Genomic DNA, 14,901 nt, shown 5'->3' with positions numbered 1-14,901 from the left:
AACTCCCTGTATAACCATGGCCCACCTCCCTCCCCTTCTGAGTGACTCTGTTCCACAGTTCCCATGACAGTGTGGACAAGCTGACCAGTAGTCCCTGCCCAGGCCCCGGCAGCTCTGCAAGTCACAGTTTCACATTTCCTGTTGCTCATTGCATTGTCTTCTTCTGAAGATCATTGCCGTAATCATCAATGCACATCAATGAAACCAGAGCTGGATCTCCTTCATGAATCCTGTATTCCAGCAAGAGGAGATCCTACACTACTTCCTCTTGTAAATATTTACCCTTTCTGCACTAAATATTTGTGCTTTCTTCAACCTTTCACTGAAATTCTGCCATAATTTTACCTATGCAAATACCACTGCTGTTTTAAGGTCCAACTTCGTATTCACCTTTGGGACACTTCTCTGTATCTTACCCACTTACGGTGGAAGTTGAAAAAAGAATTAAACCTTGAAGCCTTCACCTTTCCATCTACAAAATGTAAAGAATGATTCCTTTGCTTAGTAGATGAGAATGAACTGCTGTATAAATGTAGGATATTATTGCACTGAGATAATCAGAATAAAATGACGTGACCAAGAACATGAGGCAAACATGTGTGGACCCCATGCAAATTCCTGTTAAGGCGGAGTCAGTCAACCCAGGTGAGAAATTTCTTTCCTAAGAGCCCTTGAATATCACTCTTCTTTCTTAATCCTCATTTATCTCTTCTTATTTGACACTTGCCACCTACAATCTTGTGTGACAGAATAGAGAGGCAATTTAGTGCAGAGCATGGACTTGGGGGCCAGTCTGCTTGTGTCCGTCTTATCTATATCATTAGTATTATCTATATCATTGTGGATTTTGGCTAAGTAACCTAACCTAAGAAACCAACTGTGTCTTGGTTTCCTTCCAAGGAAGGAAAGGTGGTGGTAAGGAATAATTGAGTTCATATAGTTAAAGCATTTATTGCATAACCCTTAGTAAGCACTAGGTATTATTGCTGCAATTAACCGTGGGTGTGTTATGTTTTCTTCATCAGATTGTATGCTCCTTGAGAAAATGATAACCAAGAATGATTAGTGCATTATTGTCTTATCTCAGAGAGTCTGGTCCAACATCTAGCACAGTGACTGTCATATAGCAGGGCCCTGGATAAGCACTGGTGAACGAAGAATTATATTGTGTTCTTCAAATCATTAGCATTTCCACATCATGACTTCAGACAGACTATAACAAGAAAATCAAACCTTTGGAGACCTTATTCTAGCTACTCCTTAAGTAGAATTTAACCCATCCAGTTTAGAAATGTTTTTCTATCCATTCCCATATTGACAATTTAATCATGGATGTCTCTCTAGAATAAGACATTTCTTTTTCTTAAGCAGTGTTTCAACACAATATTGGACTTTCTAGTACTTCAAAATAAAAGTTGTTTTGAAAAGTTTGCTGTTTTTTTATTTCTTACCCCATGAGTGAATAGATAAAATATGAAGAATATCTGTTTGAAATACCCAGGACATCAGATAGATGCCCCAGTTGTAAAATTTGGAGGAATATGATTTTTGGTGTGAATCTCTGAAATTCTGACAGTACATCGAGTGTTCTTATGCAGAACTTTGATTTCATTATGAATTCTTCAAAGACATGGCTTTGTGGTCTGAATTCTTTTGCCATTAATGAGGGATACTTTGAGGAGCATTTGGATCACCTCAGAATCATATCAGAGATACTGAGAATCCCTAAGTTAACTCAACAAACAGAAAGAAGAAAATCTCCCACATTTTATAATGAAGACAAAGGAAGTAATTAAAATCTGACCTCTTCAGCCCTGAAAATTTGCCTGTCTTCTGGAGTTGGGCCCTTTACTTTCATATATTCAATGGTTCTAATTTACTCAAACACGTGTATACACGCACACACACACACACACACAGGGAGGGAGGGAGGCAGGGAGGGAAAGAGGGAAGGATGAGAGAGAGAGAGAGAGAGAGAGAGAGAGAATCTTCCATGTGTTAATTCACACCCCAAATAGCCACAACAGCAAGGGCTAGGCCAGGCATAAGCCAGGAGCCAGGAGCTCGAATTAGGTCCCCTGTGTAGGTGACAGGGACTGCACTTCTTGGGCCATCACTGCCTCCTCCCATGGTGCACATTAGAAAGAAGGTAGAATCTGGAGCAGAGCCAGGACTTGAACCCAGGCACCCTGATACGGGATCTGAGTGTCCCAAGCAGTGTCTTAGCCACTGGGCCAAGTGCACGTGCCTTCCTTTCTGTTTGGTTTGGTTTTCATGTTTTTCTAGCCATCCATACCACTAGCAAATTTTTTTCACACATTGTTTTCTTCCTTCCTCATTCCCAAGAAAAAGATCCTTGGAAGCATCTTAACAGCAGGATCCCAGTCCTTCTGCAGGGACATAAAATAAACAAAATGTGGGAGAGAAAAGTAGAAACAGAGGCGTCTCTGAAGGCCTGGGGCTGCTGCCGTATTCAACGTGCTCTAAATGTTCTGGAAATAGAGTAAACAATGAAACCACTAGGTTTAGAGAGGATATTAAGCTCCTCAGGGTTCTTGCAGACCCAGCTGGTGAGAACACACCACAGGGTGATGTGTATGACTGAGCAGCAGATGAGGGAGGGGAGGGGGTGGGAGCACAGGGCACAAAGGCTCTAGAAATGCCTTCCCTTGGGTAGCTGAGCCCCTGGACTTTGGAAAATGCCCATTTTTGGAAAATGAGAGCTCTGTGAACTGTTATTTCTTGACTACTTCCACTTAGCTTTGGTGTAACTCTACCTTGGAACCAACAAAACATGAACTGGTCTAAAATAATATAAAACAATCATAGAAAATAGCTTTTTTTCTTTTATAAAACCATGTTGTTTCCACACTGATCAAACCAACTACACTTAAACCAGTGTATATTTCATTTGACACGTATTTTATTTTATTATTGTCCCAAGCACTTTTGGTGCATATATAAAAATATTATAATATATGTGACTATTTAATATACAAATATAATTCTGTATTAACAAATATTAATTCCATGAGGGGTCTTCAGAAATGTTCATGGAAAATGCACATTATCTTATAATTCTATTTTTCCACGAAATTTTGAAGTACCCTTGTACAATACCCTCACATACTATAATTAATATATAAATATACAGTTATATAGATTGAGAAGTACTATAGTCTCCATTTTGTATGTGTTAGTAGAGAAGCTGGATTGCATTTGAGATGGAAGAGCCTGGAAAATGATGACTACTGTAGTATAACCGAAGTGGTGGAAGCGTTTCCAGCTGCAGTAGATACACTCTGTATTGAAAGGGAGAACTTCTGATGAAAGAATATAGTGGAAACTGAGACCAATGGTTTTCCAATAACTTGGGCAATGTTGTGGGATTTCTTCAAGGTACATGGGGGCCAGGAGAGCTAAGATGGAGGATAAATCTTCTTTATCTATTTAAAAATATTTATTAATTGTTTTATTTCATTTTATGAGAGAGAGAGAGAGAGAGAGAGAGAGAATGAGAAATTATCTATTGGTTCACTCCCCAAATGCTGATAACAGCTAGGGCTGTGCCAGCTAGACAAGATCCTAAAACTCCATCTGGGTCTCCCATGTGGGTGACAGGGATCCACGTAATCAGACCATTGTCTACTACCTCCCAGAGTGTGCACTATCAGGAAACTTGATGGGAGGCAGAATAGTCAGGACCCCTACCAGGCTCTCCAGTATGAGATGAGGGCATCCCAAGTGGTGATGTAAGCTGCTGTGCCTGATGCCGAGTTCTGTTTATCTGCCTTGTACATTGGTGCTGCACAGAAAGATTCCATTCGAGAAAATACTCTATATTAAAGCATTATTATTAAATGTCATATATCTGTTTTGGTACCTAATGTAAGCTACAACTGTATTGTCATATCAAGATAGTCCAAGAAATAGTAAGTGTGACTGGAACTTATATTTCTTAGATAAATGTGTGGTCACATTAGCTGACTGACTGTTAAGGATGCTAACGTAATGATAATGTCATGTTCATGTCAATAACAGTCGAAGCTCAATATTCAGAAAACAAAGATGAAATAAAACTGGGTGATACCCAGCAGCCAACAGGAAATCTTCTCTTTCTGTTGAATATGAGCAGGATGTAAGATGAACTCAGACTGGATTTGTGGATCTGCTCAGCTCCACGTGTTTAAAAAATAAAGCAAAATCTAAAGAGAAACTCTGCGGAACCTGGTAGAAAAAAAGGAATGCTACTTCTCCGCTGGCATTAGACACTGACAGGTGTTCTCTCAGCTTCAAAATAAAAATCATAATATGATAAGGAATCCTAGTTCATAGTAGCTCATTCTGATAACTAAATCATTTAAAAACAAACATTTGAAAATCAGCTGAAGTAGGGTTTTTGTTTTTTCTCTCATTGGAAATAAAGAGGACTCACCCACACAGACAAGCATTTAATTGGAAATATTTTTTAATTGCTGTGAATTATCTATTTTTTTCTTTACAGAAATACCTTCAGGAAAGGCAGTTGAACTAAATTTTCAGCTTTATTTTGCTGAGGCAATCTATTCCTGGCTTGCTCCATAGTTAAGGAAAGACTTTCTGGATGTGTTAAGATATTTCCCTAAATGTATTTTTACAATAGAAATAAAATAACTTTCTCTCAAAAAAAATACTTGTATTTACTCATGAGAAAACTGTGAAGTAGTTGATCAGTGTACTGAACACTCAATTGTTAAAATATTATGTTTTATGAATAGAATTTTAGTGAGTGTATAGTTTTTATTTTCTATAATTTATAGATTTCAGGTCATTCTTCATTTTAATCTTTGTTTCTTCTTGGGAAAAATAATGCCTGTCTTTGTCTGCCTCAGACAGCATGCTGGTAATTTGCATATGAGATGTATTTTATTAAGATGTTTTTATATTTGAAAACTATATCATCTTGGTATTATCGGAGAAATAGAGGTCAAGATTTATGGGCTTTTGTCTCTTGTGGTGTGTGTTAATCAGTCTTCAAATGGTAGAAACATGCTGTCTTGCTAGCTACAAACTGGGGAACAGTATTTCCCACAATCCTCAACAAGTTTAACCTAAATCCAGATCTAATCTCAGAAAAATATAGCGTGAGATTGTGTGCTTCATGACTGCTGTGGTTAGGGGGAAAACCTGATCAATTAATTCTGCACTAATTCCCCCAAGACTCTATCCCCTTGGGGGGATAATATGGATATGATTTTACTTATCTGAAATAGATTGTGCTTATATTCCTGAAAATTGTCCCATTTCTTGGATCCATTTAAAATTTTTTCTGTTGGCATAGCAACAGATTAAAAGATCTACCACGGTTTTAAACGCTTGCTTCATTTTTAAGAAAACAAAGTATATATTTATTTTACATTTAATTACATCCTTTCTGTCTTCTTCTGTCAGTTTATGCATGTGTGACTAACTTTACCTCTTTTTTCTCTAAGACATTCAACTCTATAGTACCTATTTGTAATTCTAAGATATTAAGCTAAAACAGCTACTCACCTTTATTTTTAACAGTAAGGTGTTACACAGATGTAGCTACCAGGTCATGTTTTTATTCAGTAATTTTTTATATATATACATCACTGAGTGTTTTTAATATCTGACCTGGAAAAAATCTTATTGACTTTACTTACAATGTTGAAACTGAAAGTTTCTATGAAAATATTGCCAAACTACTCTTTCAGATACATTTTCCCATCTGTGATAAATGATGTTTATGTAATTCTTGAGATGTAAATTAATGTTTATGGAAAAGCGTCCAAAATACAATCCCTAAATAGCTCAGTGCATTTTCCCATTTCATTGTAATCAGAATTTGAACAAAGCACGTATTCAGAAAGCCTGTCGGATCCCAGGCACTCTCAGGGAAGTCGTCATTCTCGTCCAAGACACCCAGGAACAGAGCAGTCAGGCCTGTGCATGGTAGGGATTCTGATTCTTGAATGCTGGAAACACTGTGAAACTTATTAAAGTTGCCTTGCTCTCCCCTATACCTCAATCCTATTGTGTTTAAATTATCTTAGAGTGGTTCCAAATATGAGGGTATCTGTCTCCTAGGGAATACCAAGGTGCACACAAGGTTGAAAGCCCACAAGTCAGTCAACACGTACTAGTTCTGTGCAGGTGCCAGCCAAGTAGGAAAGAGAATCAACAAGACCAACTATGTGCAGGCCCTCCATGTCACCATCCTTGCAAGTAGATGACTGAGGAAAGCTGGGGGAGGACCAATGAGAATGGCAAGCCGACGAAGATCCGTCATTCCTACTTTAGCAACACTGTTTTTAAATGAGATGCCTAGAACTGAACAGTGCTGGACTTGGTCTGCACATGTAGGGGAATAGGGTCACTTTTTCTCCTGTTCTAGCTGAAATCTCCCTAAAATCTGTGATTGAGTTCACATTTTGGTACCTGTATAAAATTGTGTTTAACTTCTTTTCAATCATGGTCAGCTTTCTAACAATAAAATCAAACTGAATTAAATTAAGAGCAGTTAAACCTGATTTCTCCTATCTTGAATTTCTAAAATTAGAATTTTGAAATTACATGCAATCTTTCTGATTCATTTTTAAATGACTTCATCATTCTTATTCTGTCATGTATGCTGTATTACCCAAAATATTCATTTCTTCTACCTGCTGCATGTGATATGCATGATCTCCAAAATAGGAAATTGACTCTTGATAAAGCCAAAGGTACAGATTATTTCTCTGGATGTCATAGCCAAATATATACAAAGAGAACTTGCAAAATTCATATGTGTCATTCTTATTCAGCAAGAGAAGAGGTCATTCTGGGTCAGACTAATTTCATGTAGCCAGGAAATAGCATCATTGGATATCCTCTTGAAAAAGTATTATAATATGAAGGTACTTTAGAAATTTTGTGGAAAAATGGAATTAAAATATGTTTATTTTGATGCAAAAATTATTTGAAATGTGTGCCTGTTTATTTTTCATGATACATATTTTAATGAACTGTTTTGACAATCCCTTACAAGATACACCACTCATACCACATCCAAATGATAGCACATGTGCCCGTGAGCGCACGGGCACACACACACATACACACACACAAACATACAAGCATGACTATATTTGGAAAAAGAAACATCTATGGAATAAGAAGAGAAAGAGAGGAGACGAGCGATGTAAGTGTGACTTCAAATATAGCTTCAACTTTAACACCATGTCAATATTTTACTGATTGAAAGAAAAATTCAAACAGAAAATAGAAAATCCCATAGCTGAACAAATGAAACAAATGGACCTAACTGTGCATTAAATTGGTAATATAATCAATGAAAGGAAAGACATATTTCCAGTGTCTTTTAAATTAAGTACTCTGCACATGCTTTCTGGATGCATTTTAACACAAAAGTGGTCCTATTTAACTGTTATTTTGTTTAGAAATTCTGCATAATATTTGTTATGGATTAAATTACATTCCTCAAAGCATGTACATTGAAGACCTGACCCTTATCGTGACTTTATTTCGAGATGACCTTAAAGATGTAATTGAGGTTAAATGAGGTTATAGGATGGGGTTCCTAATCCTGGGGGACTGGTGCTCCTACCAGAAGAGGAAGAAGCCGTGCACAGGGAAATGGCCATGTGAGCAACCAGCAAGTAGATGCCATCTGCAAGCCAGCGTGAGCTGTCTGGGTAGGAACCAAGCCTGTAGACACCTTGATCTTGAACTTGCACTTCCAGATGTCTCAGTAATAAATTCCTGTTGCTAAGCTGCCCAGTGTGTGTTATTTTGTTATGGTGGCCCTGGAAAATGAATGCGAGGTTCATAAGTGAAATTTGACTTTGCTTACCTTTTACTGTTTAGTTTTTATCAGAGTAGATATATGTAATATCCTGATTTCATAAAGAAGTAGTTCTGCATTTTCCTTATGCTTCTGTGATCTGGAACAGTTTATATGGGATTAGAATTATCTGGTCTTTGAGGTCTGATCCATTTCCCCTGAAAAGATTTTGAGGTCTGCTGTTATTCTAACAGCTTTTTTTAAAGTTATTTTATTTTTCCATTACTTTAAAATCATTTTACTTCATCTTTAAGTTTATCTGCATATAGTTTTGTGAAGTCATGTCTTACGACTTTTAAATTTTTCTGTTTAAATATTTATTTATTCCTTGTTATTTTTTAGAGTATAAGCAGTTTTTCATTGTTTTCTGGTTTAGATTAGCTAGATATTGTATGTATTTTATAAATTTTTCAAAGAACCAACTTTATTAGATCACCTGTTTTTCTTGCTCTGCTTCATTTTGACTTTTTATTATTTTCTTTCTTAATCATTTTAGTTAATTTTTGTTTTATTTATTTTTATTCCCTTAACCTTTGAGTAAGAAGTAAGTTTTATTTATTGATATTGTTTCATTTTTTGTCCATAAATATTGAAAGCAATGGAATTTTCTCTGAGCACTGCCTTAGTGGTTTACCACAGATTTGAATACTTGTGTAGTTTTTATTATTTTTGAAATTCTGTGATTTGTGTTTATATTTTCCTGTTTGCCCTAGTGTTATTTAATAGAGTTTTCTAGGTGAATGGATTCATTTGTTCCCATAGTTTTACTATTAACTTTAATTTTATTTTAATTATGATCAGAAAATACTATTTGTTATTTCTAGTTAATGGAAATTATTGAATAATTTTGTGGCCTAATAGATGCCAGTGTAAAAGAGGATAATGATGGAGATGTCACCAATTTCTCCATTTTTGGTTGCTATAGTACAGAATGGACTTTATATTTTTTAGTGACCCTAATTAATTAATTTTTAATTAATTATTTTTGATGATGTGTATTCTGATTCTTTATGCTAGGCTGCCTCAATAGGATTCTTCTCTATTTCCTGATTTCCATTCATCAACCAGCCCCTGGGTGAAACTGTTGTGTGCCTCCTTCCTCAATGTAGCCTTCCCACATATCTACTTATGCATATTTTTCAGGTTCACTCCCTTAGTATTTTCCTTTGTCTTTTCAGGAAACATCCAGATGGATCTATGAGATCCCAGATCTCGTGAGATTCCCACACAGGGTGAGGCCATCTCTTTCTGTCATGGAATCCCAGTTGGTACTGTGTTTTTAGCACCATTGGGATCCCATGCATCCTTTTCTCCTCTTAGCTCTCAGCCCATTCCTTACTGTCAATAATGGTGAAAAGTCTACAATTCTACCCTACTTGGAGGCTAACTGACAGTTTTATGGATGCTGGTTTAAGACTTGAGACTCCAGAATCAAAGATGAAGATCTGGTTTTGCTTGCAACAGTAACAATAATTAGAGTATCAGTATTCCTGTGCTGATCTCTAATCCTGGCTTCTACAGAGCAGTGGAAAGAGGGTCATAGGATATCTGTATGTGAAGTGGGACGTGCATACCTGGATCTTTATATTTTCCAGTAAGCACGTAGGTCTTCACCCAGATGGGCACAAGATCTCTGTCTTTCATGGCTGTTTTCCATACAAACAAGCTGGAAAAAAAAAAAAAAAAAACTGGAACAAAGTGTCTTGCTAATAAATTGTGCAAAAACTTACCCCAGGGAGAGCTGTATCCCTCCCTTGACTCTGTACCTTGGAAGGTGATTAGGTGCTGCCTCTGCTGGTGTCAGCTCTTAGTTTTCCCACTGCTAGCATAACTGTGGTTTGAATATAATTTGGCTCCCAAACTCATGTAGGATATTAAATCCCAAAGTCATAAATTAATGGTACACCAAGGCAGAAACTTAATTCAATGATGGTGATTAGAGGGGCCTAGTAGCAGGTACTTAGGTCACTGGGGTTGTTAACAGCAGGTAGTTCTCAAATACAGTCGTTAAATTCTGAGCCTGCTGGATCTCATGCGATCCTTTTCCCACATGATGCTGCGATTGTCATCTGTAACTCTCCTGGATACCAGACCAATGGGAACACCCAATTTTGGACTTGACCCTCTAAAAGTGTTAGCTAAATGAATCTTTTCTCTTTGTGAAGTTAGCTGTCTTCTGTATTTTGTTGTAGTAATGAAAAACTGAATAATATACCCACCCACAGTTGTCTCATTCTGCTCCTGTATTAGGATATTATTTGCTCTCTTTCCTTTTCCCATTTTTTTTTTTTGAGCATTGCTGGTGATTCTAATTGATGAATAAGTCATTATCCTACATAAACCTGGAAATCTTCTAATTACTTTATTTAAAAATTCAAATAATAATTACTTAAATGCTGTATGTTGTTTTCAAATTGTTAATTCCATCCATATACTAAATGTGGAAAGTCAAAATGGATATAAAATAAGATATAAATATAGACTTTGACATTATGGCTAATTATTTAGCCGATAGGAGTTGGTAGAAAACAGGTAGCAGTGGTATAAATATGGATGTGCTATTTTCATCATTTTATATAATACATAGCAAGTAGATACTGGGTAACAGTTTTACATCATTAGTAGATATTGCCTATTCATTCATAAAGATTCAATAGAGACTTGAGGCTAATATTTCATAATAAAATTTAATTACCATAAAACAAGTGATTTAATATTTTCCACTAAAATCAGGAAGATAGTAGAAGGAAAGGGGCAAGAAGTAGTATTATTTGTTTAAATTATTTCTTTATTCATAATGAGAAGTGAATAGGTATTCTCTGAAAGTGATAAACATATAGAGACATAAATATTCTATTAACCACTTCAGAGAAAACTATTTCATTAAAGGAAATAGCTGGGCTGACATTGTGTCACTGCGGTTAAGCCACTGCCTTAGACATCTGCATCCCATATGAGCACCAGTTTGACTCCCAGTTGCTCCACTTCCATTGCAACTCCCTGCTAATGTGCCTGAGAAAGCAAAGAAGATAGCCCAAGCATGCAGACCTCTGCCACAAATGGAGTTCCAGGATCCTGGCTTTGGCCTGGCACAGACCTGCCATTGTGGCCATCTGTGGAGTGAGCTTGCAAAGGAAACATCTCTCTTTCTCTACCTGTTTGTCTCTTCCCTCTGTAATTCTGCCTTTCAAATAAATCTCAGTCTCTTTCTCTCTGGTAATAGTACAGGGGATATTTTGAGAATGGAGCATTTCATTTTATGGACTTCTATACTTCTTTGAATTTTGGTTTTAACAAATATATGCATGATTTTATAACTTAAAACTTTTATAATTTAAGGTATAACATTTTAAAGGCTGAGGAGTTGCCTCTAACAATTATAACAGCCAATACAAAAATCACTAGGGGGCTAGAGCTTTCTCCTTGGAGAGCTCTAGATTATGATTTGTTGTAATACGGAATCCACATAGTCAAAGTTCTGAATAAGACATTATATTTATGGCCTCAGGCGAAAGAACAAGAGACTGGATCAAAATGGAAACATGTTCTATAAAGTATGTCATTTTCTAGACTGCTGTAAATGCAGCTATGAAATTATTTAAGATAAAAAAGTTCAGACTGTCACCTACCATGAAAATGTGTAAGTCTGGTGGTAACCAATAGTGAAACTATGCTGCTTAAAAATGGAGAGGGAAGATACAATACTACATTCAGTTGATCTAACTTATTAATTTCTGGAGTTTTGTCTTCAGTATAGAAATTCATTATCAAATGAAGCCTTGTCTCTCTTAGTGGAGCTTTTTTTTAGAAAAAGTGTGTAGAGGGGTGGGTGCAGTGATGCAGCATGTTAAACTGCCAGTTAGGAAGCCCATATCCCATATTGGAGATATGTTTAGGTCTTGTCCAAGTCCTGGCTACTCCACTTCTGATCCAGCTTCCTCCTAATGTGCCTGGGAGGCAGCAGATGATGGCTCAAGTACTTGAGATTTTTCCCATACACATGGGAGACTCTGATGGAGTTCTTGGCTCTTGCCTTTGGCCTGGTTCCACCCTAACTGTTGTGAGTATTTGGGGAGAGAATCAGCTAATGGGGAGATCTCTCTTTGTCTCTCTGCTTCTGTCTGTCTTTCTGTAGCTCTCTGTCTCTCTGTCTCTGTGCATTTAAAATATGGTGAAAATAAATTCAAAAAAGAAAGACAAGCGTAGTAGAAAAGATTGGAGTAACTCATATCTGGGTTTCAATTCTGGTTTTTGCTGGCTAGAAATCTTACACTCCTTAAGCATTCTTAGGCTCAACTTTTAATAGGCAAATGCAAATGATAATCTTAAATTTACCTTTAATTTTTTCGATTAAGTTATTTGTTGAATCCATGTTGCTGCTTTCTTGGCCTCATTAACCTGATTTTGGTCTTTATTATAGAAGACTTTTGAAGTGGGAAACTCTACATTGTTAAAATTAGAATATGTAGTAGCATACATTCATTCTTTCTTTCAGTAAATGTTTATTGAAGGGTTACTGCGAACCTTATGGTGCACTGTGCGAAGAGCAGGGATTTACTTCTAAGAAACACAGATTAGATGCCTGCCCTCATAAAGCGTCTACTCTAGGAGGGAAACTGGCACTGGTTGAAGTATCATATTAACACTTGCAAACCAAGACATGTGCAGTGAAGGGATCTTTTTTTATGATAACAAGTAGTAATGAAACAAGACTTAAATCCAAGCAATCAAGAAAGGCTTCTCAGAGAAAGGGATGGTTAAGCTGAAGATGAGAAATTAATAAGTGGTATATAGAAAATTGGAGAAAAGAAGAGTTTTCCTGGGAGAAGGGGCCAAATGGGTAAAGATGTGTGGGCTGGGAGAGCAAACTGATGTCAAGGAGGCCATGGAAGGTTGGTGCAACTGGCAAAGGAAGTGAGGGGAGACTGGTGCAGGCATAGCAGGGACAAAGGGCATCGTCTTTCTGGTCTCCAGAAACATGTAACACTTTGCCTTGTAAACATTCAATACATATGTAATAAAAACAGCAATTTCAGGATTTATTAAAAGCATTGTTTGTAGCAGCACTTTTCATCAATAATTCAGGTTAATTCATCAGCTCTCAAAACAATATTGTGAGATGGCCACACTTTACTACTACTCTGTTACTAATGAAAGAATAGCTAGCTAAGTGAGAGTATGGCTTGGAAATCACATGATCTGGGACTGGAGCTGACACTCTTAGTCACTACACCATATTTGATGCCTTTTGGGACTGAATGAATAAATGAGCAAATGAGATCACTTTCACTTGACACTCTGCAGACTAAATTGGGAGCATGTTTTCTTTGAACTGTTGTGAATTAGCTCTATGGCTTCATGCACTTAGTGAGCATTTTATTAGGAGCTAAAACACAGGCTATTATTTACTGAGCACTTTTGTGCCAGTTATTGTGCAAAAACCGGACATGCGTTATCTCTGTTATTTGTTGATATGCTATAAACCAAGTTACTCTGTGAACTTATGGAGATAGGGCCTTGATTTATTTGTCTCTGTACCAGTCGTGCTCGTCCTACTGTTTGTCTTCAATAAATCTGCCTTTCCCCATTCTGTCTTTTAATTCTGTATTAGTACAGTTTTAATTGCATAAGTGCAGGGAGAAGAAGTAGGTGACCTTTTAAGAACTTCCAGAAGCTGTAATTCTGAATGTCCAATCAAGCTGCTGTTAACGCAAACTATATTTTAGTATGTAGCAGCAGGCTCAGTTAATTGAAAGATTGTCCTTAAATTCAAAAAAGGCTGATGCAGAAAGATGCTTATAATTTTCAGCCAAATGTACATTCTCTAAAAATGTGCTTTAACATGCCTAATGAAGTTGTTTACTCTGGTATTCTATCTGCATTAAAAAGGGTTGGAAATAGATATTTTTAAAGAGGAGATATTGTGGCAAGACTTTTATGGTTATTTATCTGGGTTCTAATCCACCTGAAATGATTCCTTCCTCAGGCCTGCCTCGGGCCAAAACAATGTGAGAAGAGCTAGGGCTGACCACAACCCTCAGTTCTCTACATCATTCTATTTATAAAACTAACATCATAAAGAGATGTTGCAAAATATTGAGGTTAAAAATTATTTGCAATAAAATAAATTCTAAACATGTAATAGGGTATTAAAAAAAGTGATTGCCACAATACAAGTCAAATCACCTACAGTTAACCACATACGTATTATATATATTACTTATAAAGCTATTAATCCAATTTAACAACATCCAGGGCACTAATGTTAAGAAATTGCCAAAAAGCACTAAATGGAATTTACGGAGATGAATAAAAAGCTTAATTATGAAGTAGACTTGGGATATTCCAGTTGGTAAATGAGGCTGTGAAATTGTCTTTTGTTAAAGAGGAGTATTAATGACTATGTTAGTGCTTGACTAATATTTTATGATACTTAGTCTGCTATTATGTGAAATGCTTTATACATCATCCTGGATGATAGTTTGGAAGTAGTTTTAAGGCCTACTTTATACCTTGCTGGGGAATTACAGTCTGTTGACACTGACTATCTATTAAAATAGTTTAAAAATGCAGCACATATGGTTAATGATAATCAAGAGAACTTACTGCAGCTTGCAGAGTTTGCTCTTAATCATTGTGTTTTTTAAAAATTTTGGTGCATATATGATATTTAACCAGATAGAAGACTTTAATCAGTGTCCTAATAGTAACCAACACACAATTGTATGCCAAAGTAGTCACAATTTGATAATAACATGACAAAGGGCAAGAGAACCTAGATGTCTTCCACAGTTTACCTTCAGAGAAGCTGAAGTTTGGATGTAAACATAAAGACCTGCAATATTATGCTCCAAGAAAAATGTTGTAAAGCCTTTTTACGTAAAATTAGATGATGGGGTTAAGTTGCACTCCCTCTGTATTTTTCACAAGGTACCACTGTCTTCCTTTGCCTCATCTGCATGCACCTGTCCCATGATTTAGCTCTTAGTTTTTTGGTCTCTTGTTACTGTTCCTGTAAATTTAGGTGTTACATCTACTTTCACATCTACAACTTA

General features: G+C 36.5%; 1 long non-coding RNA gene across 3 annotated transcripts in view; it reads left to right on the top strand.

Moving 5' to 3' along the window:
- LOC103349547 (uncharacterized) overlaps positions 1 to 14,901 on the top strand; it is a 569,252-nt gene that overhangs the window by 344,419 nt on the left and 209,932 nt on the right. The gene's annotated exons all lie outside the window — the stretch shown is intronic.

The sequence above is a fragment of the Oryctolagus cuniculus genome, chromosome 14 (genome assembly GCF_964237555.1).
Source record: "Oryctolagus cuniculus chromosome 14, mOryCun1.1, whole genome shotgun sequence".
NCBI classification, from domain to species: domain Eukaryota; kingdom Metazoa; phylum Chordata; class Mammalia; order Lagomorpha; family Leporidae; genus Oryctolagus; species Oryctolagus cuniculus.
This window is presented reverse-complemented; position numbering and strand designations above follow the sequence as displayed.